General features: G+C 48.0%; 1 protein-coding gene across 15 annotated transcripts in view; it reads left to right on the top strand.

The window, feature by feature from the left end:
* PCDH15 (protocadherin related 15) overlaps nucleotides 1-23,388 on the top strand; it is a 684,600-nt gene that overhangs the window by 270,925 nt on the left and 390,287 nt on the right. For all 15 annotated transcript variants that reach the window (XM_032115593.1, XM_032115587.1, XM_032115586.1 and 12 more), the window contains one exon: nucleotides 18,148-18,195. The gene's annotated coding sequence lies outside the window, so the exon portion shown is untranslated. The remainder of the gene's footprint in view (nucleotides 1-18,147; nucleotides 18,196-23,388) is intronic.

The raw sequence follows: 23,388 nt of genomic DNA, 5'->3' as shown, positions 1-23,388 counted from the left end.
CACCCTGTGCCAGGGCCTGCCCACCCTCCCAGGAACAATTCCTTCCCAATATCCCACCTAGCCCTGCCCTCTGGCACTGGGAAGCCATTCCCTGTGTCCTGTCCCTCCAGCCCTTGTAAAGAGTCTCTCCATGTTTCTTGTTGGCCCCTCAGGTCCTGGAAGGTCACAGTTAGGTCACCCTGAAGCTTCTCCTCTCCAGGCTGAAGAATCCCAATTTTCCCAGCCTTTTCTCATAGCACAAGTCCTCCACCTTCTATAGGCTTTAGTCTTGAATTTAAAGAAAAATTTTAGACTTTTTCATCTAGATTTCGTGTTCAAATTGCTTTTTTTCCTCCCTTGATCCACTGGGACTTGCCATTTCCTTTCCTGGATGGCTTCCTGCTTATATTACTTAATTATAAAATAAATTGAATTTTATTTAGAACATTTCAGGAATATTAACAATGAGGGCAATCACGAATCCTGTATTGGAGTCGCCATCCCTGGAGGTGTCCAAGGAAGGGCTGGAGGTGGCACTCAGTGCTCTGGGCTGGGGACAAGGTGGGCATCGGGCACAGCTTGGACTCCATGGGCTGGGAGGGCTTTTCCAGCCTTGCTGATCCTATAATTCTATAATGAATGGGCAGAAAGACTGGGAAAATCTATCTAAAGGCTTGTTGTGGACGTTTTTTGTCATATGCCATAGATTGAGGCAGGTTTCTCTTCCTAGGCATGAAGTGCAAGGACCTCTACAAACACATTTGTACTTTGGGGATGTTGTTGGCAGCAGCAAGAACTTCAAAACTGCCTCATGACATGGTGTCCACCAGACTTAATGGGAAAAGTTGTTTCTCCCCCTGATTAACAGGGAAAAAATATTAATATTTAGCGTTCTCCTAAGGGAAGATCTGAGACTTCAACACTCAGATTGGACACCTAGCGAAATTGTGACATTCCTGAGATTCATACAGGTATTGGGCATCATTCTGGGGTTCTGAATCCTCAAGAAAAGTATCCCTGAGGTGCTGCAGCAGAGTTGTGATCTGGCTGGGTGCCTCCAGCAGTCCCTCTGGCATGGGGATAGGTGCCCACCAGACCTCTGGTGCCAAGTGCTTGGTGTTGCTTCCCTGCTTGCCAGGCAAACATGGCAAATGGAAAAGGAGCACGAAACTGCCTGGAAACAAACCCATTTCCTTTGCACAATTTGCTCTGTGGAGCACAAGCAAAGAAGCAGAAAAGCACAGTAATTAGAATCCTTGTCTTGTAATGGATATCACAATTAGGAACGGATAATTTCCCCGATTCTTCTCTTCCTCACCAGCCTGGAATTCTGCGTGAGCAGACCCAAGTGCTTTGTGTTTCTGTGAATCCCCTCCTGATTCAGTGTTTCAGGCTGGGTTCTGTCCTCCTGGCCTGCTCAGAGGTGAGGACAGCACACCCTGGGCCACAGGGGACCTCTGGGAGGAGCAGGAGTGGAGACGTGAGTGGAAAAAACTGGATCCTCTGCTTGGTAGGGATGCAGAAGCTCCACATCCTCCAGCACATCCATCTTCCTGCTGCCAGGACCGCCAGACACACTCCAGCAGTGGTTCCTCCTCTCTGTGGTGTCCTCTGGGTGGCACTCCGCTGTCTCTCTGATTTTCAGACTCTCTGCAGACGTGGCAAGATGCTTGTTCAGCTGTCAGCAGCACCGTGAGTGGTTTTCAGTTCATCTGGGTTGGCAAGGGACGGTTCTCTGGTCTCTTGAACCCTTGGAAAAGACAGCAAAAGGAGATTGAGAGGTGAATGTGTCTGGAGAGGATTTTGTGCAGCAGGACAGGGTTTTTATGCAGGCACTTGTTCTTTTCCTGCCTTCTTCCCAGGAGTTTCTGTGGGTGGGAGTTGTGCCTGCTGTGTGTGCAAGAATTGCTGTGTTAGTTCCTTTAGGATGGCTGGATTTGTGCATTTTATGGATAGATGGGACTGCTGGGAGGCTGGCTTTGCTTTTGTTTCAGCAAGTGAACCCTGTATTTTTTGGCCAACTGATATGTAGGATCACAGAGACCTTAAGGTTGGAAAATACCTCTAAGGTCATAAAACCCAAACATAAACCCAGCATCACCCTGTTCACCCCTAAACCATGGCCCCATGTGCCTCATCCACCTGCCTTTTGAACACTTGCAGGGATGGGGACTCCAACACCTCCATGGGGAGTCCCTTCCAAAGAGTGAGCACCCTTTCCATGCAGAAATTCCTGCTGCTGTCCAAGCTGAGCCTCCCCTGGCCCAGCCTGAGGCCGTTTCCCCTTGTCCTGTCCCTGTTCCCTGGGAGCAGAGCCCGACCCCCCCGGCTGCCCCCTCCTGTCAGGGACTTGTGCAGAGCCACAAGGTCCCCCCTGAGCCTCCTTTGCTCCAGGCTCAGCCCCTTTCCCAGCTCCCTCAGCCGCTCCTGGGGCTGCTGGACGTGCTCACGTGAAGATAATTGTACATGACATTATACAACACTGGTTTAGCTCTTTCTCTCCAATTCTCTACTTCTCATTTCTGCATTGCACCACATTCTTTAGTCAGGGAACATGGATAGGGAATGTCCTTCCCTCTTGGCATGCAGATGTGAATCCACGAGCAAGTGAACTGATGGGAGAGGAGTCTGGGTTCCTTTTACTTTTAGTGACTTGTTTAGTATCACTCTAATTAATTACACAATGTTACGACCTTTAAGTCCTCAGTTCTCCTTGTCTTTAAATTACATTAAAACCCTTAATGGCAGCATTTGGCTGCAGAAACATCTCCCCCAAATCCACATCCCACTGGCAGGCCCAGGACCTCTCTGTTCCCTTTGGATTTGCTGCCTGTGCGAAGATCAATGCCCCAAAGTTGCCAGCAGCTCTGGATGAGCAATGCCCTGACTTCTGCTTTGTGCCTCTGGGCTTTGAAGGTGTCCCCAGCCTGAAGAGGGGTCACTGAGCCCCACATAAACCCTCCTGTCCTAAAGAGCTCTGCTTTGTGTGATCCCTGTTCAAACAGACTCCTGGCCTTTCACTGGCAGGATATTCACTCTCCTGGGATAAAGTGGTGGAGATTTGTCTGAGCCTGGAGAGAATGGACCAAATGACAGCGAGGGATTAAATGGTTCTGTTGATGCCAAGGGTATTCTTTGTGGGCAACACGGGCGTGCAGAATGATTCTGTTTTTTGTTTCCAGGGCTGTGATTTAATCCCTTCCGACTCTGTTCCTTCCCATAAAAAACAGTAGAAAAAGCATTAATGAGCAGTGTGACACAAAGCAACTGTGGTTGTGAACCCCAACATGCCATCAGATTCCAGTTTATCGGTGAATTAAGAATCAGCTCTGGTGATGTTAAATACCATTCGGGGATCGTTTAGGCCCCGAGGGGCTGAGGGCCATTAGGAGAAAGAAATGTGCTGCACTTCTGTTAGTTACGTGAAATTTAAGAGATTAAGCAGAGAAAAGACTTTGTCACAGCAGGAGGTGTTCCCAAAGGGTGGGATAACAGATAATCCCCTCATATGAAAGCTGTAGATCCCAGCTACAGCAGCAATCAAAGCAAAGCCAGGACAGTCTGCAAAACCCTGCCTGAAAGGCTCTCCGGGTGCTACAGAGGCACTTTCAAAGTTGATAGAACAAGATCAATTCCCTCTTTCTCTAAACACTGCGTGTTGGATGTTGGGGCTCCTCTGATGCTGCCAGGAGCTCTGTCCCGGGCGGAAATCTCTGAGATGTCACCTTCTTCAGTAGCTGTGTTTAAACCCAAACGGAGAAATAAACCCCCTCTTTGAATGGCGTTGGTGTGTTTGAGGAATGTGTTTTTAATTCTTATTGTATTTTTTGCCAGTAGCAGGATTATTTTCTTTTTAGCCAGGTGGCAGCTCCGATGGATATTTTGCAGGCACAAGTATCTACTGACCTGCTGGAAATGGGGAGAAGAGGGAAAATACAAGTGAATTACACTTAAAAGTTGCAGAAGGGGGTGTTAGTCTGAACTGCCTTGTGGCCACTGTCAGGCAATCAGAGCAAAGATGCCTGTGAGGTGTTCCATTTTTAGCCTTTCCCCTGGCTCTCCCTGAGAGAGCCCTCGCCTGGGGCTGCTCCATCAAAGCTGCCACTCACTGGAGCCTGGCATTGTTGGGGCAGGATTTCCCACTGGATCCCTTCCCTTAGCTCGGGGAAGGGAGCTCCAGGAGGGGGGCTGTGGCAGCAGCGATGACTTTGGGGCTGGCAGAGCCATTTCCATGCTTATAGGGGCATTTCCCAGACTCTTCCCCCTTTTTCTGTGGTGTAAGGATGCCTTAAGGCTGTTTGGATCTGGTTGTCTGGGATTTCTCCTTGAAATGAAGCCCCGCTTTCTCTGCCTTGCCAGAGCCTCCTGGCATGTGCATCGGGGTGTGTGGGTGGCTGTGCTCCTGTGATAGCTCTGAGTACTTCAGCACAACGATGCAATTTCAGAGAGGAAAGATTAGGGAAAGATTTTCTCTTGCCTTTCAGTTGTGAGGGCTCCTCCTGACAGCCAGGAGCTGTCAGATATTACCCTGTTATCTTCCTTGAGCTGTGACTTTTATTTTTCCAGTGATATGCAGCCATGACGTGATGAAATGCAGAACCATCATCGGGCTTTTACAGAGACAGATTTTTGAAGCTCAGAACACTTGCAAGCTCATTTTTAAGATTTGCCTTCACCAGTGAATTGTCACGGCAAAAAAATGACTAATTTTGTACTAAATAAGGGACAGGAGAGGTACAATTCTATGGGAGTGCTGCTGTACATCCCAAATTTAAATAGCTGTTGGTGATGATGGCAAGCCCTAAAATGTTCCTAAATGATTGCCACTCATCTCATCATGATGGAGATGAGTGATCCAGCACTGGGTGGCCACATGTGAGGGTAGTGTCAGGTTGTTCTTTGGAAACCACCTACTGTGTGGTGCCTTCCTCCCCAGCCTCTGCTGTGCTCTTCATATGTCATGTAATTCTCCTCTCTCCCTTCTTGGATTTCCTCGCTTCTCTTTTCCTTTCTCAGCCTTTAAAGCCCTGCTGCCTCCCTGGAGTCTTTGTTCGGGACTTTTGAGACCGTGCTGAGAAAGGTGTGGGGTATTATTGCACCCAGTTCACTGAGCTGTGTGATCTGGGCATGGCATGGGATGGAGAGTCCTGGGGGGCTCATCAAATCAAACCTTTACAACTGATGAATATAAGGGGAGTATTGGAAGAGTAACAAAACCTCTTAATGCACAGATTATTCTCTTTTTAATCTTTAAATGCTACATAAGCACCAGGAGAGCACAGAAACATTTTGTAACTACCAAGTGAGGATGACGATGCAAACAGAATCATAGGATCCCAGACTGGTTTGGGTTGGGAGGGACCTTAAACTTCATCCCATTCCATGAGCAGGGACACCTTCCACTATCCCAGGTTGCTCCAAGCCCCATCCAGCCTGGCCTTGGACACTTCCAGGGATGTGGAGGTGTTCTAACATGGTTCTGTATGATGGACATGGATGAGAGAACAGCAGTGCTGAGCCTTGGCTGAGCATTACCTGCTGTGGTTCCCTGGGAGAGGAAAGATGTGCTTGTACCAGCCTCACTATTTAATCATTAGTTAAAAGAGCACACCAGTTTGTGGGCAGTGAACGTTGGGAATGAGCAATTAAAGGGTTTGCTTTGATGCTGAGGGTTTGTCATGGTGGGTCTGTGCTTGAACCCCCTGAAGGTGTCTGTGAGGTCACAGCTGAGCTCCCAAGTCCATGTGCGTGCATCCCCCGAGCACATGCAGCTACTTGGTGGAGCTTTATTTGAAAAGCTTGTTTTTCTCTCTCAGTTGTGTTTGCCTGAGTCACGTGGGGAGCTTTTTTCCACGCCACTGAGTGTCACCAGGGAGGTCTCCCCTCAGATTCCAGTCTGCTGCCTTTGCTGTTCTGCAGCATTAGGCATTCCCCCTCTTCCTCCTGTGCTTCAAAGGCTGTGGAAGCCAGCCCAGAGCCCAGCTGTGCTCCTTCCTCTCAATCAGCAGCCACAAGGCACCCTTGGTGACACCTTGCTGTTCCCCAGGGGAGGCATTTTACCCCTGGCATGTGGGATATGCTTTCCATGGCAAATCACCAGCTGGGACATTAAAGGTTGTTTCTAAGGCCATGGATGGAAATTTGCCCAAAAAAGGCACACATGAAACTTAGACTTTCTTTCCTCCAGGAGAACCCCAGTGCAACATGGTGCCAACTGGATATAATTACATGCCTTGGCGTCCTTTATGCCCTCTCACAGAATTATTTAGGCTGGAAAAGCCCTCCCAGCCCATGGAGTCCAAGCTGTGCCCGATGCCCACCTTGTCCCCAGCCCAGAGCACTGAGTGCCACCTCCAGCCCTTCCTTGGACACCTCCAGGCATGGGCACTCCAAAGCTCCCTGGGCAGCCCCTGCCAAGGCCTGAGCACCCTTTCCATGGGGAAATTCCTGCTGCTGTCCAAGCTGAGCCTCCCCTGGCCCAGCCTGAGGCCGTTCCCTCTCCTCCTGTCCCTGTTCCCTGGCAGCAGAGCCCGACCCCCCCGGCTGCCCCCTCCTGTCAGGGACTTGTGCAGAGCCACAAGGTCCCCCCTGAGCCTCCTTTGCTCCAGGCTCAGCCCCTTTCCCAGCTCCCTCAGCTGCTCCTGGGGCTCCAGCCCTTTCCCAGCTCCGTTCCCTGCCCTGGACACGCTCCAGCCCCTCCAGGGCTCTCTGGCCGGGAGGGCCCAGAACTGGACACAGCCCTGAGGTCCCTCAGCAGGGCCAGCCCATTTTTGCTACAAGTCAGAACGCTTATTGCTTTTGAAGCAAAACTTCATTAATTGCTCATTCTACAGAAGAGACAATAAACCCCAAAACCAGTGGGTTTAAGAGGAGGAAGAGTCCTGGGGATTAAAGTCAGCTCAGAAAAGCCTTAATTATAAAACTCACTGTATTTGGAGATGTGAGGAGGTTGCAGTTTAGAGGCCTCCAGTTAACTCCAGTCTCGACCTTGGCTTTGGTGAATGATCATCAACAAAAAAAGACTCTGAAAAGGCTTTTGCTTCCAAGAATTTGTGTGTGGATTCTCTTAAGGCATCGCTGCAGTTAAGCCCTGGGAACTGCACAAGCACATAGTGAGTAAAGGGACAAATTGCACAGAGGTGTTTCTGTTCAGGCATAAAACTTTATCTCTGCAAACACCTGGCAGACAGGGAAAATCTGGAGTGAGGATCAGCACCAGGGTATCACTGTATCACCTCTTAAATATGGGAGATGCTGCTGAGAAGTCATATCAGCTCAGGCATCTCAAAATCCTTCTATGAACCTTTACAGCTCAACAGTTCCTCGTTCCTCCAAAAAACTGTGGCACTTTTGCACCATCTCTGCTAGTCTGTGGGAGCACATCCATTTATCATAAAACAATCAGTCAGATGAAGCAACCTTTGGGACTTTGGAGCGTGAATGTTTCCCCAGTCTGTTTGGTAAAATATTTATCTTAAGGCATTTTTGAAGTTAAGTTTTGCTCCCAGGTAAGTGTAAAATGCATGGCACTGCTTTTCCAAAGGATGAAGTATTGAATAGTATAGTTCATAAATATTTTATTAAATGCTTCCCCTCAGTGTGAGGAGCATTGGAAATACAACCGGAGTTTCTTCACTAATTTCAGGAGATAATGCAAAGGTCCAAGGAGGAAAAGATAAAGTTAGAAAAATAATTAGTAAGATGATTGTTATTCAAGTCACCAGACTAAGAAATTCACCCTGAAGCATCTGCAGAAGTGGCCAGAACAGTCTGAACTGCTACCTGTGACCTACCCAGGTGCAGGAGAGGTCCCAGAGGACTGACAAGGGAAATTCCATTGCATAAATAATTGGTTTAGTAGATTTGTAATTTGTTTCCAATTCAGTTGTTCTTTTAAAAATTCAGAATTGAATGTCAGAATTATAATGTGGGTTAAGGCTCCAGAAACGTGGTCATGGCTGAGTGTGAGCCTGGTGTCTCCCATGCCTGCTGCCACACAGAGAGGTGTTTCCAAGCCTGTCCCGAGCTTGTAGCAAACATTAAACTATAATTGTTATGGTTAATTTTTATTTTTCTTCATTGAATTGTGAGGTATCATACAGTAGAACCAGAAAGTTGCAGACAGAATGGCTTCAGAAAGGTCTGGAGGCATTTCAACAAGGACAGAGTTACCATTTTAAATGACGTTGACACAGGAAGAAATGATCTGAAATAATTATTTTAGTCACCGTGAGTGCTTGGCAATGCCAAACAGAGAAGAAATGGCTGTGCATAACTAGCATGGCTGGGAAGAGCCTCGGGAGGGGTCACCAGGTGAGTGGCATCATGTGAGGAGTCATGGGGTGGATTTGGGGTGTTCAGCCTGAGAGGTGCAGCCGAGGCCTGGGACTTGTGGAGGGACAGAAGCTCCAAACGGGGGGAAAAGGAGTTGTGGGTAATCTGTGAATTCTTTCTCCTAACACAGGGAGTGGGGTTGGCACATTTGCAGTGAAATTATCCAGGAGCAGATTTCAAGGGAGCCAATGGATGCTGTCCCGTGGTGTGGGCAGTGCTCAGGGCTCATTGCCTCGGAGTGTGGGGAGATGGGGAGAGCTCAGAGCCCCTTCCAGGGCCTAAAGGGGCTCCAGGAGAGCTGGAGAGGGACTCGGGACAAGGGACGGAGGGCCAGGACACAGGGAATGGCTTCCCAGTGCCAGAGGGCAGGGCTGGATGGGATATTGGGAAGGAATTGTTCCCTGGGAGGGTGGGCAGGCCCTGGCACAGGGTGCCCAGAGCAGCTGGGGCTGCCCCTTCATCCCTGGCAGTGCCCAAGGCCAGGCTGGACATTGGGGCTTGGAGCAGCCTGGGACAGTGGAAGGTGTCCCTGCCCATGGCAGGGGTGGCACTGGATGCAATTTAGGATCCCTTCCAGCCCAAACCATCCTGGGATTCTGTGGCAAAAGCTTAGGTGGGGTCAAGGTGCAGTTTGGCAGCTCCATGCAGGAAAAGCTTTCCCGTGACCTCAGCAGGCCAAGGCAGGACCTCAGGCTCCGGCAGAGGGTTTTGGCTGCTCTCAGGAGCATCTCCTTGGCTGGGGAGCTTCCCCTGGAGCTGAGGGTGCTGATCCTCTGCTCCAGCATCGCTTCCCAAACCAGGCTGCTCCAGCACCAAATTTCTGTGACTGCAGTTTTTGAGACTGTTCTGAGCCTTGTGCTGATCTGTAGAAAACACTGAAATTAGGGACAGTTTTGCTCTGTAGCTAAGGTAAAAGAGAATGTATGTAAAATCATTTTTAGGCTACTTGCCATGAAAATAATTTCACAACTTGCTTTTATCGTGCAATAAATTACCCACAAAAGAGAATAACAGATTAATTTAACCAATTTAACTTAATCCCAAATAGTGTGTTGTTTTATTAAGCAATGCTGTGGTGTAATTAAGAGCTGTAACTGATTAAACACCTTGTAAAGACAGGGCTGTTAATTAATACTAAATTACAATAAAATTAACAAAGTAACATAAACAAGCCATGTAAATGTTTTTAACTGACAGGGATAATTCATCAGCTAAAAGCTGCTTATGTGAACCCTTTCCTAAAGAGTTTGCTCCAATTAATATGTATATAATAATTGCAAAAATGGAAATGGGGCAAGAAGAGCTTTCCTTAGGATTTTTCAATTCAAAAGACTCCTTTGATGAGAAACATGGGGGTTTGTTAAGCTGCATATTCTCTAATAATGTTGAAGCTAACACCTTGAACCCCTACTTCTGGTAAGCAGGGAAAAATCTAAAACTAAACCTCAACGACACCTTCAAGACCACCTCTGGATCTGACATTTGTTTGTCTCACTGGAATATGAATCTGAAAAACTCCTGCCTTGCTAAGCGTTAATGTGAATATTATGTATTAATGCTACAGCTCCAATTCAGATCTCATTCGCAGGAATGTCAGCAAATGGCTGAAACTTCTTTGCATACTTAAAAGGTTTGCTGGATTGGCTGGTTCACAAGCTCTGGCAATCCCATAGGTATTCCTTTGTCGTTGTGAATTAAGTAGAGAAACACAAAATGTAGGATCTCAAAGTGCAGGCCTACAGGGGCCTGTGGCTGCAGGAGATACAGAAATAGTCCTGAACTTTTCCAGACTCAGGATCAAATCTGATTAAGAGCAAATAAGTTGAAGCAGGTTTTAGCAGTGTCTGAGAACTTCCAGCAGCAAGATTGCCAAGGTGTAAAATACCAGTCAGGTTTTGGGATTTCGTTCTGTGTGAGGCAATGTACAAACTCCTCAAAATACCTCTCAGTTTTAATGGAATTTTGGAACTTAGTAAAAATTAAAATTGACTTTTTCTATTATCTCACAAACAGAGGCCCTAGAAATAGACTGTGGCTTTTCCTCAGGAAGTTATTCAAATTTAAAGGCTAACATTATTATGCTTGTACCATGGTCTTGAATAATGCTGCAAGGGCTGAAATTGTGGAAAATAGACCTGGTGTGAGTACGAATTGAAGCCCCAATGTCTAAACCAGCAGGCAGCTGACACAGCACTGTGTGCACACAGCTCTGCAACAGCCCCAGGGAGGAGAGCCCAGAGCCTCTGTGGCCAATGTGCTCAGGGCTGGGCACTGCCCAGGGCAGCAGTTCTGCCTCCTGGGCAGGGCAATTGCTGGGCTCAGGCCCTGCCCGGTGCTCTGGTGCCATTGCTGGGCCCCGGAGCAGAGCCCGGGCCCTGCTCGGAGCCCTCCCTGCAGCCAGGGACAGCCAGGGCTGAGGGCCCCTCTCAGCTGGGGCTCCTCTCGAGGCTGAGCAGCCCCGGCTCCCTCAGCCTGTGCTGGGCACGGAGATGCTCCAGGCCCTTCCTCAGCTGCGCAGCCTCCGCCGGCCCCGCTCCAGGAGCTCCCTGGCCCTGCTGTGCTGAGGAGCCAGGGCTGGACACAGCACTCCAGAGGTGCCTCCAGGGCTGCCCAGAGGGGCAGGATCCCTCCCTGCCCTGCTGGGAATGCTCTTCTGTCCTGCTGCCCCCAGGATCCCATTGGCCTCCTTGGCCCCAGGACACTCTGCAGGCTCAGGGACAGCTCGGTGTCCCCCAGGACCCCCAGGACACTCTGCAGGCTCAGGGACAGCTCGGTGTCCCCCAGGACCCCCAGGACACTCTGCTGGCTCAGGGACAGCTCGGTGTACCCTCAGGATGCCCAGGTCCTTCCCTGCAGAACTGCTCCAGCAGCTGATGCTGGTGCCTCAGGTTGTTCTTCCCCAGTCATTGATGAATACATTGAACAATCCCGTGCCCAGTACTGAACCCTGGGGACACCACCAGTGACAGGCCTGTAGGTAACTCGAGGTTCAACTCTGGAGAGATTTGTGGGAATTCATATATGTAAGGTCACTGCTCATGTGTGATCCTTAACAGGAATGACCTTGGAGGTACCCCCTTGCTTTCAGGTGCCAGAGTTCTTGCAAATGTGGATGTTGTCTTGAGCATTAAAGGACATGAATTTCTGATTTCGTCTTTAGTTTTTCTTTAGTTTTGTTTATCAGCGGATAGAGGGCTGATGGAGGAAAAATAGCTGGGAGCGCATGTGTCTGGAGCCATAAATCTCTACATTCCTGAAGGTTTCCTTGAATAGTTCCGTGTAAGTGGGAAAAATATTAACCAAGCCAAACACAGCCTAAAATGGGCTTACATAAATATTACGCAGAAAATATTACACAGACTGGGGGATGAAAGACTGTGGGAGCCTTTACACCTCACTGTGCTGTTCAGACATTCCTGAACCTTATTAAGCTGGAGAGTAGGAGGGAGATTTCAGGAGGACAGGGATGAGTATGAAAAATGTGGAAGAGCATCCCTTTGTTTCAGAAGCACGGTGTAATTACGTTGTGCAAGTTCATGTCAGTCCTATTTAAAAACCTGCTGGGCTGTGGGAATGCCTGGAGTTCGAGTGAGGGATTGTGTCTGGGAACATCCACATGCTGGTTGAGCCCAGCTTGTGGCTGAAAGCACAACGTTGTGTTTATGGCCCAGGAGCAGCTGCAGCTCCATTTGCATCCATCAGTTTGCACAGATAAATTCCTTTCCTGTCCCGTGTGTGTTTTGCATTTGGTGCCTCTCGCTGTCAGTTTGTAACTGCAGCAACGTGGATCTGACTGAACCCTGCATCCTTTAGGTGCAGACCTGAATTCCCCTGAGGATTGACTGGAAATGCACATTGGAGTTAGGTGCCCCATCTTTCCAGACTGGAAAGGCTGTTCCCAGTTTCTCCCTGTCTGTGCCAAGAAGGACAGCGTGCTGTTCCCCACCACTGTCCCTGCCTTCACACCTCCCCAAACGCCACAGCTGCGGAGCTTCCAGGGGTTTCTCGCCAAATGAACCCGTCCCTTCCACTCATTTGGCTGTGATGGCAACAGACTGCGGAGCACTCCGTGGTCCATGCTCCCAGCAGGGCTGGGGGAGTGGGAGCCTGTCCAGAACAGAGTGAGGAGCAGCTGGCCGTGGGCAGGGACCCCACACGCGTGGGTACTGCCAGCTGGGCACTTGGCGGAGCTGGAACTGCTGAGGACAGATCCATGAGTTCTGCCTCTCCTTGGGTTTCTCTCCAGCTTCCTGATGCATAAGAGCATTTCAGAGCAGAGGGCTGGCACCGTTTTCTGTGTTTAGAAGGAAGTCAGGATTAAGAGAGCTAAAGCCACTGCAGCCTGAATTAGCCAGAGAAAAGGTACTTTTTACATTTCTCCGCATGTCAAACCACTGGGATGCTCCTTGGAGGACCCATTTCTTTTGTGCTTTAAGACATCTTCCAAAAGGAATATGATGGGGAGGAACACGGCAGTGCCCCTGTGCTACCTGCACACCACATTCCAGGGATGGGAGTGTTCATCTGGAGAAGAGAAGCTCTGGGGACAACTCAGAACCTCTTCCAGTACCTAAAGGGGCTCCAGGAGAGCTGGAGAGGGACTGGGGACAAGGGACAGAGGGACAGGACACAGGGAATGGCTTCCCAGTGCCAGAGGGCAGAGATGGATGAGATATTGGGCAGGAATTGTTCCCTGGGAGGGTGGGCAGGCCCTGGCACAGGGTGCCCAGAGCAGCTGGGGCTGCCCCTGGATCCCTGGCAGCGTCCAAGGCCAGGTGGGGGTGGCACTGGATGGTCTTTTAGGTCCCTTCCAACCCAAATCTTTCTGGGGTTCTACAAACCAGTTGAAATCCTCACTTGTTGGAATTCTCAGCTCCTGGCCAGGCTGTCACACTCGACATCTTGCAGCAGAGGATCCCTGTCATCTGTTGGGTGGGTTATGAACCTCCCACACATCGAGTTTTCAAAAATCTGGAAAGTTCAGTGCCTTATTGAATTCCATTTTCTGCTCTGATTTATCAGAATGCTGCACTGGACTCTTAGGTTCTACCTTGAGCAGCTTGAAATCCCTAAAACCAAACATTTTCCAAGGCACTGCGGAATTTTGAGCAACCTGCCCTTAGGAAAAGATCCCTGAATCTTTTTAAAACTACTTTGGAGGTTTAATTTTATCATAAGCAGTAAATTCCTTAAATACACTTTGGGTGCAGTTGTGAGTTTGTGTGGCACAGAGCACAGAAGAAAAATAGAGACCTCGGATTTTCATTTTGGAATTCGATCGCTGCTCCCATGTGCAGCCAAGCAAGTTCCACCAGCTGGGTGAGAGCAGCATTTCCGTGCAGCAGAAACAGAGGCAGACATAAATATATATGAAATGTATTCAGAAAACATGAAATAATGCTAAAACAAATCTTCCTTTGACTCAAGCTTACTTCCCATTGCCAAGAAAAACATGACTGCGTTGATTTTCCACAAAAAAGTTGGCAGTAAATCAGATTTTCATGGCTCCAACTTGACAAGAAAACTTTTCATAAAAATGCCAGGGTAGTAGCCTTTACATATTTGTAGTATTTGATGGAGGCTTTTTGGAAGATGGCTCTTTTCCAAGAGATTCTAGGAACAAAACCTGGACATTTTACCAGTAAATGAGTGCATATTTGTAACTCAAACCTGGAGCAGATGAGTTGTATTAGTTCTAGAGGATATAGTTGCACTTGTATTTTTTCTGCTGAAAACTTTTCACACTTTTCAGGCAAAATCAAACCCTGTTTTTTTGTTGCAGATGAGGAGAAAAAATCGTGAAAGCAAAAGAATTCTGCTGCCCCCACCCCAACCAATTTTGGTGCATGAATGTGCCTTGCAAGCAGCAAAAAAAAGGAGTGATTGGTCTTTGCAGAAAGCAGATTCTGTGACTATTTCAAGATCTGATCAGTATTCTTTAATTTCTTGAGTTAGGGATAAAAGTTTCTAAAATTCTGCATCAAAATGCCAGATCAGCCACTGAGAGAAGTGCAGAGATGGAGTTTGCTGGGGGGTGGTGTAGGAAAATGTACACAGTGTAAGCATCGTTACAGGTAACACTGGCTTAATTAAAATAAAGAGGGTAATTTTCAAAGCTGCAGGAAAGATTTAGGACTCTTGCTTCATTAGAAGTATGAATTTGCTTTCCTTAGCTGAGATAACACTGCTCTTCATGCTGGTTTTTAACATTCCTGAGCGCTTACATGAGTTACTTCTTTTGGTGGAGAGTAAGCCGAATGAAAACCTCATGCTGGGGAGAAAAGGTAAACTTTGGGCAGAAATAAACAGAACAGGGCCAAGAAATTAATGAAGGTGATCTTGTTGTAAAATTCCCAACTAATGGTACCTGGGGAGGTCAGGGGGGTTCAGATGGGGTCAGACTGGGAAGGGGCTTGCAGGGCCTCTTTTGAGAGGTGTAACCACCAAAAACCTGGAGCCCTGACTTTAAACCTAAACCTCATCCCCACCTCTCACCCCACTCCCATAATCCAATTCCTAACCCCACTATTTTAATCACAGAAACATGGAATGGTTTGTGTTGGAAGGGACATCAAAGCTCTTCCAGTTCCATGGGCAGGGACACCTCCCACTGTCCCAGGCTGCTCCAAGCCCCAATGTCCAGCCTGGCCTTGGACACTGCCAGGGATCCAGGGGCAGCCCCAGCTGCTCTGGGCACCCTGTGCCAGGGCCTGTCCACCCTCCCAGGGAACAATTCCTTCCCAATATCCCATCCAGCCCTGCTCTCTGGCACTGGGAAGCCATTCCCTATGTCCTGTCCCTCTGTCCCTTGTCCCGAGTCCCTCTCCAGCTCTCCTGGAGCCCCTTTAGGCCCTGCAAGGGGCTCTGAGCTCTCCCTGGAGCCTTCTGCTCTCCAGGCTGAACAATACCAGCTCTCCCAGCCTTTCCATCCCTTTAATCATCTCCAAGGCCTTTAAGAAGGAGAAGGCTGTCCTCAAAAATGAGAATTTTAGCAATGCACCAAAATAATGCTACAGATTTAACGATGGGAGTTGTTTATTCAGGCACTCACCAACTGTAGAAATGAAGTTATTCTTTAATTTCAGCCTGGAATATGCAGGTAGTGAGCACAATATCTTACAATGGTTCTACTGCCATTGGTGCTTATTCTTGTTCATTGAATTTTGGGTCGATTCCGTGTGGTTTTGTGCATGTGGATGAGGAACCTAAAGCAAATTTGGTGTCCAGTGGGTATCAAATGCTCTGCTCCCACTAACAGGGTTTAAGAGTCCAACGGGGTGACTGATCCTTCCCAGGGATAGTGTAAAATCCAAAGTAAACCCCAAAATTGTAGACAGTGTGGATGAAGTGGATCCAGCAGCTCTTGCTTTTGCCTGCTCCTGTCACACCAAAGCCCAGGCTGATGGAACAGCCACAGCCCAAGGTTCTGTCATCACCTTCCACTGAAACTCAGAATTGAAGTCTCTGGCTCTATTTACAACATTGAAATCCAAACCAATTCCCATCCAAACAGCCAATTTTTTTTCCTGCAAAACAATCTCCGGAGCTCCAAGCCCTTGCTGATTAGAGGAGAAGTGTTCTGCAGTGTGTGAACAACACACAGCATGATGCATCTTCATTTCCAAAATTCACAATGACGATAATTTATCATAAAAGCTGCTGACAATGGGCATTAATCTCTGAGTAAAGCAAGGAGGAAACTCTGTTCTCGTGGCAGTGCAATTCATTTCGACCCTCTCCCTCTCCTCCACGCCTGAGGGATTGGGAATTCTCTGGGCGAAGCAATTGCAGCCTCAGCGGTGTGGATTTTTGGGCGTAGAATATGGAATTCTTTTAGTGGGATGTGGAATCCAGAGGTGACCACACTGCTGGTAGAACATGCCTGTGTTTCACATAGCCCAGAGCAGTTTTCCTCCCATCCTCAATTTTGGAAAGGACCTTAAAGACCTCCCATCCCCACCCCTGCCATGAGCAGGGACACCTTCCACTGTCCCAGGCTGCTCCAAGCCCCAATGTCCAGCCTGGCCTTGGACACTGCCAGGGATCCAGGGGCAGCCCCAGCTGCTCTGGGCACCCTGTGCCAGGGCCTGCCCACCCTCCCAGGGAACAATTCCTTCCCAATATCCCATCCAGCCCTGCCCTCTGGCACTGGGAAGGCATTCCCTGTGTCCTGTCCCTCCATCCCTTGTCCCCAGTCCCTCTCCAGCTCTCCTGGAGCCCCTTTAGGTACTGGAAGAGGCTCTAAGTTCTCCCTGGAGCCTTCTCGTCTCCAGGCTGGACCGCACAGCACCCACATTCCATTGGAATTAGCCAGCTTGCCATGCTCTCCAAGCAGAAATAGGGAATTTTAGGCACACGGGGATTGCTTTGCAATAACCCAAACTGCTGCCTTGTTCAGGGGTGGAATAAATCCACAGCACATTGGGCAGTCAGATTTAGGAGATAACTCCCAGCTTTGAAGGCTGACGGAAATTTGGGGAAATACATGGATGTTGTGTTGACTTCCAACAAAATATTCCATACGGGGAAACAAGAAGGTATTTTATTGGCCTTCAGAATTTAACTGAGTAAAAATGGGTAAAGCTTCATTAACAAGACACCAGATGTGTGTGGGAGTGCATCGCTTTTCCCAGGTCTGCCTGACCAAATCATTTATCTCTTCTATATATAAATATATCTACAAAAACAAAAAAACCAGTACAACTGGATGAAAATAAGGGATAGACAACACGCAGTTCATTACAGCAGACATTTGTTTGGATTTCTGAAGACATCCAACAGTTCTAATATATTTTAAAAAAGAAAAATAAATGTTTCCAGCATAGAAACATATTGCTGAACCTTCCTCCTGAAAGAATTCCTTTTCTCTGCTTTAAACAGAGTGGGAGAAGAGAAGGCTCCAGAGGCAACTCCAAGTCCATTCCAGAGCCTAAAGGGGCTCCAGGAGAGCTGGAGAGGGACTGGGGACAAGGGATGGAGAGACAGGACACAGGGAATGGCTTCCCAGTGCCAGAGGGCAGGGATGGATGGGATATTGGGAAGGAATTGGATGTGTTTATAAGGACCTGGATTTTCCCAAAAGCAAGAGGTGAAATGAGCCCAGCACCTGAGCAATTTGATTTTTAAGCCCCCCAATAACAAGTTTCAAGGTGCCTCCCTCTATCCTGGGTCTCTCCCTCCCCATTTGGAGCGCTGGGGTCTCCGCCCTGTGTTTCCCTTTGGCGCTGGGAGAAAGGGGGAACCTCCAAGCCAATCCATGCCTGGAGGCCCAAATGCCTCTTGAATTTTCCTGAATTCCCCCATGGCACTGTCTCAGTTGGATAAACACTGGAGAAGCAGCCCCCAAATAGCCCTGCAGCCCCCCGTTGTGTTGTCCATCCCTGGGATAACTCACAGGCACACGGGAAAAAGGAGCTGGAAAGAGCCAGTCAGAGAATTTCCTGTTGAATATTTCATCTTGGGGAAGGGCAGAGAATATATTTGAGTCGAAACAAATTACAGATAAGTGCCTGATGTGTTTTAGGGTGGGTATTTTAGAAGGATAAAACTTGTTATGAATTTCTCCTTGGTTTCTGAGTTGACAGCCTTCATGAAAATATGTAAAGTACTTTAATGAAAACCTCAGGCAGTGTTTTCTTGTTATTTTTCTTATTTGAAGCTGCCTTTATCAGGAATAAAATAGCAGATATTGAAAGCTGTGTGTTCTGCTCTTCTCTGTTTGTTTGGGAAGTGAAAACTATTTAAACAAAGGAAAACGTGTGAGATTAGTTGCTCTTCTTAATCAGCAATTAAGATATGAACAACATCATTAATCTTCTATTTTATGTTTTCCAGGTGATCAACATATAATCTCCACAGCTATGGCTGAGAAGTGCAGTTAAGGTACTGTGGTAATTCCCTTTTAATATGGGCATGTTTTTGCTGGAAATGATTCCCAAAATCCTCTCTCGAATAATTTGTAATAACCTGTATTCCTCGAGGCTGAGTTCACCTCTGGATGGTTTTCATTTGCCAATTTGTCCACTGCACTTCCTGAAAACAACATTATTTTTTTTCCCTTGTTTCCTGGTGTTGAATTCAGGAATGTTTTAGGATGTCTGTACAGACACACAATGAGAACCATGCTTCCATGATGAAGGTCATGTCTTTGAAATATTAACTCCAAAAATGTGGTGGGGAAAGGATGAAAAACGTGTCCCTCTGGAATGCTGGCTGCTCTGTGGCACCGAGAATTTGTTGATTGGAATGACAAGATAGAAATCAGCTCCGCAGCTCTGCTGGACCACAGGGAAAAGAGGTTTGGTTTTGTTGGGAATGCACATCTCATGACCAGGATTATCTCCCTTCAAGTCGTGTTTCCACTTGTGGAATTCTGGCAGGAGGGGAGGAGGAGGAGGAGGAAATGTGGCAGGTTCCTTTTCCTGGCCACTGAACTCAGGTTCCAACGTAAACTGCAACGAAGGAAAAGTCATTTCTTTCCTAGGAAAAATTCAGATAAAGATTCAAACCTTGATGAGCAATATGGAGCAGTTGTTCTTGAATGGCGGGAACTAATTCTTGCCACAGCAATTGTCAGGGCAAGATTTCCATTCCCCTTCTACATCCACATCAGTTTAATGTTGCTGTCAAAGGAGGGAGCTGGAAAATCATCCTGCAAATCCAATTCTCCTTTTTGTTGGGATTTTTTGTTGCTGCGTCTGCATGATTTATTTGGCTAAAGCATAGCAAAGCTCTTGCTTTTGTTAGTGACTTCCTTTGGAGAAAGTGAATCCATTACTTTTCTGATCGTTATCTCTGGTCCCTAGCAAAAACCTTTCATGTTTATTTCCATCTGGGAATAATGCATTCTGATGTGAGAACACTGGGCAAAAATAGATCCTGGGAAGTCCATGCAGATCTGCTGATTTCTTGGGTCAGGTTTGGAACAGAGAGTAATCCAGAAGATCCTGAGTGAAAAGTGGGATAAAAGGGAAAATTCTGCTCAGCAGGTGATTTTATCTGAGTACCAGGCTGGTTCTTTTTTGCTGAGCCAGTGAACATCTCACACTACAGAGATGCAGGGGGCTTAAGCTCTCTGGATTTATAGGCAGCATTTATTCAGTGCAGTTCCCAGAGGAAATTATTATTGAAAGCGGAGATGGCGCAGATTAATACAGGAATTATAAGGAGCTGGCTAAGGCAGATAAGGAGCTGGGAAAAAGGGGGACTGGGACAGAATGAGGTAAGCTCCAGGTGCAGGGGAGGAATCAGAAGCATTCCTGAGGGACAGGTCTCATGAGCAGCCCTCCCTAACACTTCTTTAGTGACTTTGGTCAAGGTCTTTGATCCAGGTTTTGAAGCTCCTGTAGTGCTGTGAAGGACACAAGAATTACACAAAAGAATTTTGTTGACTGTGTGGATTAGTAGAACAAATGCAGCAGAAAATTTAATAATCATAAGCCATTGTGTTAGGGACTAAGAGCAGGGGGGCTGCTGTAAACAAAACAAGAGTTTCAGCATATGGAAGTTCAACTTTTTTTTTAGGGAAAGTGTTTGGTCGTAGCATGTAGCTGAAGCTTTCACAACTCCAGAATTTGCCAGGAAACCTGTTCCTCCCAGAGCTGTGATTTACTCTAAATAGTTCAGAGCCTAGGTATGTAATAAAGGCAGAATAAATAAAATTTTAGATCTGAAATATCAAGTTCTGAACCTGATTCCATCGAGTTTGAATTGGCTGCAGGTGTGAATCCAACCTTGCCTGAGGAGTAGGAGGAAGGTGCCAGACTAGCAAGAAGTAGGTTATTGTAGCAGCCTTGGAACTGATTTTCATGAAAGCAGCCCATCTGCCTCCTCCCCTCCAAAAATCCCCAAACAAACCAGAAAATGGAACCAAGCCAGGGTGGATCTCGGGCTCTAAGTGAGCAGTCCTGTTCCTTGAGGTAGGAAACCTCCGCTGGGGTGGGGGAGCTGCAGCAGCTCAGCCACAGGGACAGAGCTGGAGGCAGAGCCCTCCCAAGGGGAGCTCCAGGAGGTGGCTGGGGGATCAAGCTGTGCAGTTCTGGCTACAGGAGGGAGGAATTCAGCACGATCTGACTGTGGGGCACCTCAGCCTCGTACAGAGGCAAACTGGCGCCATCAGTGCTCACCCCACCTCGCAGGAGAACCAGCACGCAGTGTGGGAGTCCAGCTTCCTAAAGTGTGCATCAAAATACACTGACACCTGCCTTAGGAGGCACTGGCAGTGCGTGGGGACCAGGACAAGGGCTTGGTGTCCTCAAAGGAAGCTTCCTGGAGGAATTCAGGGTCACTGGAAGGTTTGCTGACACAGAGGCATCACTCAGCAGTCTTCCCTCTAGGTGAAGAATCCTAAAACTACTGAGAAAGAGGAAAAAGAGGGGGCATTTTATCATAGAATCCCAGAATGGTTTAGGTTGGAAGAGACCTTAAAGCTCTTCTAGTTCCAGCCCCCCTGCCACCTTCCACTCTCCCAGGCTGCTCCAAGCCCTGTCCAACCTGGCTTTGGACACTTCCAGGGATGGGAAATCTGCAGAGTAGCACCCCCAGAGTGATACCAAGATGATGGTTAAAAGGAGCAAATGAACCCCAAAATGGGTCCTCATCAGTGAAACAGGAGTATGATCATCACAAGTGTGCTGTGCTCTGTGTCCGACCCTCTGAGGATGTGGGATTAAAGCCAAAAGGATGAGAAAGAAAAGGAATGCTCTACAGATCAGTGAAAAAATTGGTCAAAAGATAGGAAACAGAAGGCTGGAGAAACTGAGCAGTTTCCTGAGTGAGAGGATGACAGCAGCAGAGTCTCCAAGGAATCTGCACAAACCTGTGATACTCAACTGGTAAATGAGCTGCGAAAGACATGGGGTGTGCTGCCGGTGCTTTCTCCAGAGCACTGGAGCCGAGTGCTGACTGTGGAAAACTGCAGAAGGTTTGAGGCAGAATTAACTGCTGGGTAAGGCTGTGGCAGGTGAAATCGCCTGGAGGTGGATGCAAAGGGAAGAAGACAAAAATCCCACCCTCGGGTGATGAGTGCTGAGCTGGGCATTGCCACTCATTGGCCAAGAGCTGTAAAATACAAAAGATGCCTCTCCCAGAATCATCATCAAGGAATCATCCCAGAATGGTTTGGGTTGGAAAGGACTTCAAAGCCCATCCCATTCCATCCCCTGCCATGGGCAGGGACACCTTCCACTACCCCAGGCTGCTCCAAGCCCCATCCAGCCTGGCCTTGGACACTGCCAGGGATCCAGGGGCAGCCCCAGCTTCTCTGGGCACCCTGTTCCATGTTATCTTTAGTTCTGGACATTTCATAGCAGGGCCTGAAAAATAGAAATCCTTTTTGTTAAGGAAGTGTGTGAGCTGCAAGGTTTACGACGAAAGGAAGCTGTAACATTGTGGGGATTTAAAAAACAAACAGAAAACTGTGTGCATGTGATAAGATGGAAAATGGTGTCACTGTTACATCTAACAGGGGCCTAAAGGACAGATGTTCCCAGAGAACAGATACCCATTAGAACATGGTGGAAAGGGGGAGATTTTGAAAGAGAGCCAGAACCTACAGATGGAAACTTTAAATAAATAAAAATCAACTTGTAAGTAGCCAGTATAAATAATGCAGGAGATATGTAACATGTTCTGGATTGTTCAGAGCAGCAGACAGACAGTCCCTGCATCACAGAGGGGTTGGGAGGGATGGAGCAGCCTGCAGTGGGATCAGCTGAGAGGGAGTCAGAACCTCCAGGACAAAAGGAATGTCAGGATTCCAGGAAAGAGCAAAGACTTCGCAGAATTGGTTGTTTGAACAGTGATTTTAATCTCCCTGGTGCTGTCCAAGAGTTAGTTCGGGGATGCTCCATCCCACAGGAGTTCCTTGGCCTATTTTGGAGATAAATAAAGGCAAAGGAGAGAATATCAAAGGACACTGCATGTTTGAGTGTATGAAGTGATAAAAGATGTGTGTCCCACCAAGCCCCAGGTGACCTCAGTGGCAGCAGAGGGAAAGTGCTTTTGCTAAGCTACCCATCCAAACTGTTCAGGGATTGCTGATTTTAAGAAACCATCCACAAGACTCAGGAGAATTTAATGTCCAAGCAACAACCAAGACAGTGTTCCCTTGGAAAGACCCCCACACTGACAGGGAGATTGTGCTGGTTGGGAAACAGAGGACAACTGTGAGAAGGAAAGGGTGAAACTTTGTGTGTCCCAATTGCCTGCTGTCCTGCTCTGAGGAGAGAAATAATTTAGCTTTGGACATGGAGGACCAGGAGCCTTGGCTGAGGACGGATGAAATCGTGGTTTTCCCAGCAAATGCAGTGACCCCTCTTTTGAATGGGAATGCAACTTCTCAGTCTTTGTGTAGCTTTTACCCCTCTCCAAAAAAAAAATCTCTGTGTTGCTTGCAGGGCTGTCCATCTCTTCCTTTCAGCCCAAGGGCATGCCTGTTGCCACCACGAGCTGGAAATCCAGTTCTGTAACCCCTTCCACACAAAATCCACGGAAAATCAAGAGCACCCTCAGCAGCCGTGCAGGAGACATGGAGCTGAGGGTGCAGTGACACAGCCCAAGGACGGGGTCATCCAGAGGGGCCTGGACGAGCTTGGGAAGTGGCCCATGGGAATCTCATGAGGTTTAACAAGGCCAAGTGATGGTGCTGCCGCTGGGTCTGGACAATCCCAGATAAGAGCACAGTCTGGGGGAATCCTCCCTGGGAGGGTGGGCAGGCCCTGGCACAGGGTACCCAGAGAAGCTGTGGCTGCCCCTGGATCCCTGGCAGTGTCCAAGGCCAGGCTGGACACTGGGGCTTGGAGCCATCTGGGATGATGGAAAGTGTCCCTGCCCATAGCAGGGGTGGTACTGGATGGGCTTTAAGGCCCTGTCCAACCCAAACCGTGAGTGGTTCTGTGATTTCTGCCTTATTTTCCATTCCCTTAATGCCTCGCTTGTTTTTTTGCATGCCAGCTCTGCAGTTACACATTACCAAGAAAATATCTGTATATGTTGTGTTCCATCTCTCACACACCACGGGTGAAATACTGTCATTAAAGGAACCAATTTAAAGCCCCATGTTATTAAATAAATGCT

This window comes from Corvus moneduloides, chromosome 8 (assembly GCF_009650955.1).
Source record: "Corvus moneduloides isolate bCorMon1 chromosome 8, bCorMon1.pri, whole genome shotgun sequence".
NCBI lineage: Eukaryota > Metazoa > Chordata > Aves > Passeriformes > Corvidae > Corvus > Corvus moneduloides.
This window is presented reverse-complemented; position numbering and strand designations above follow the sequence as displayed.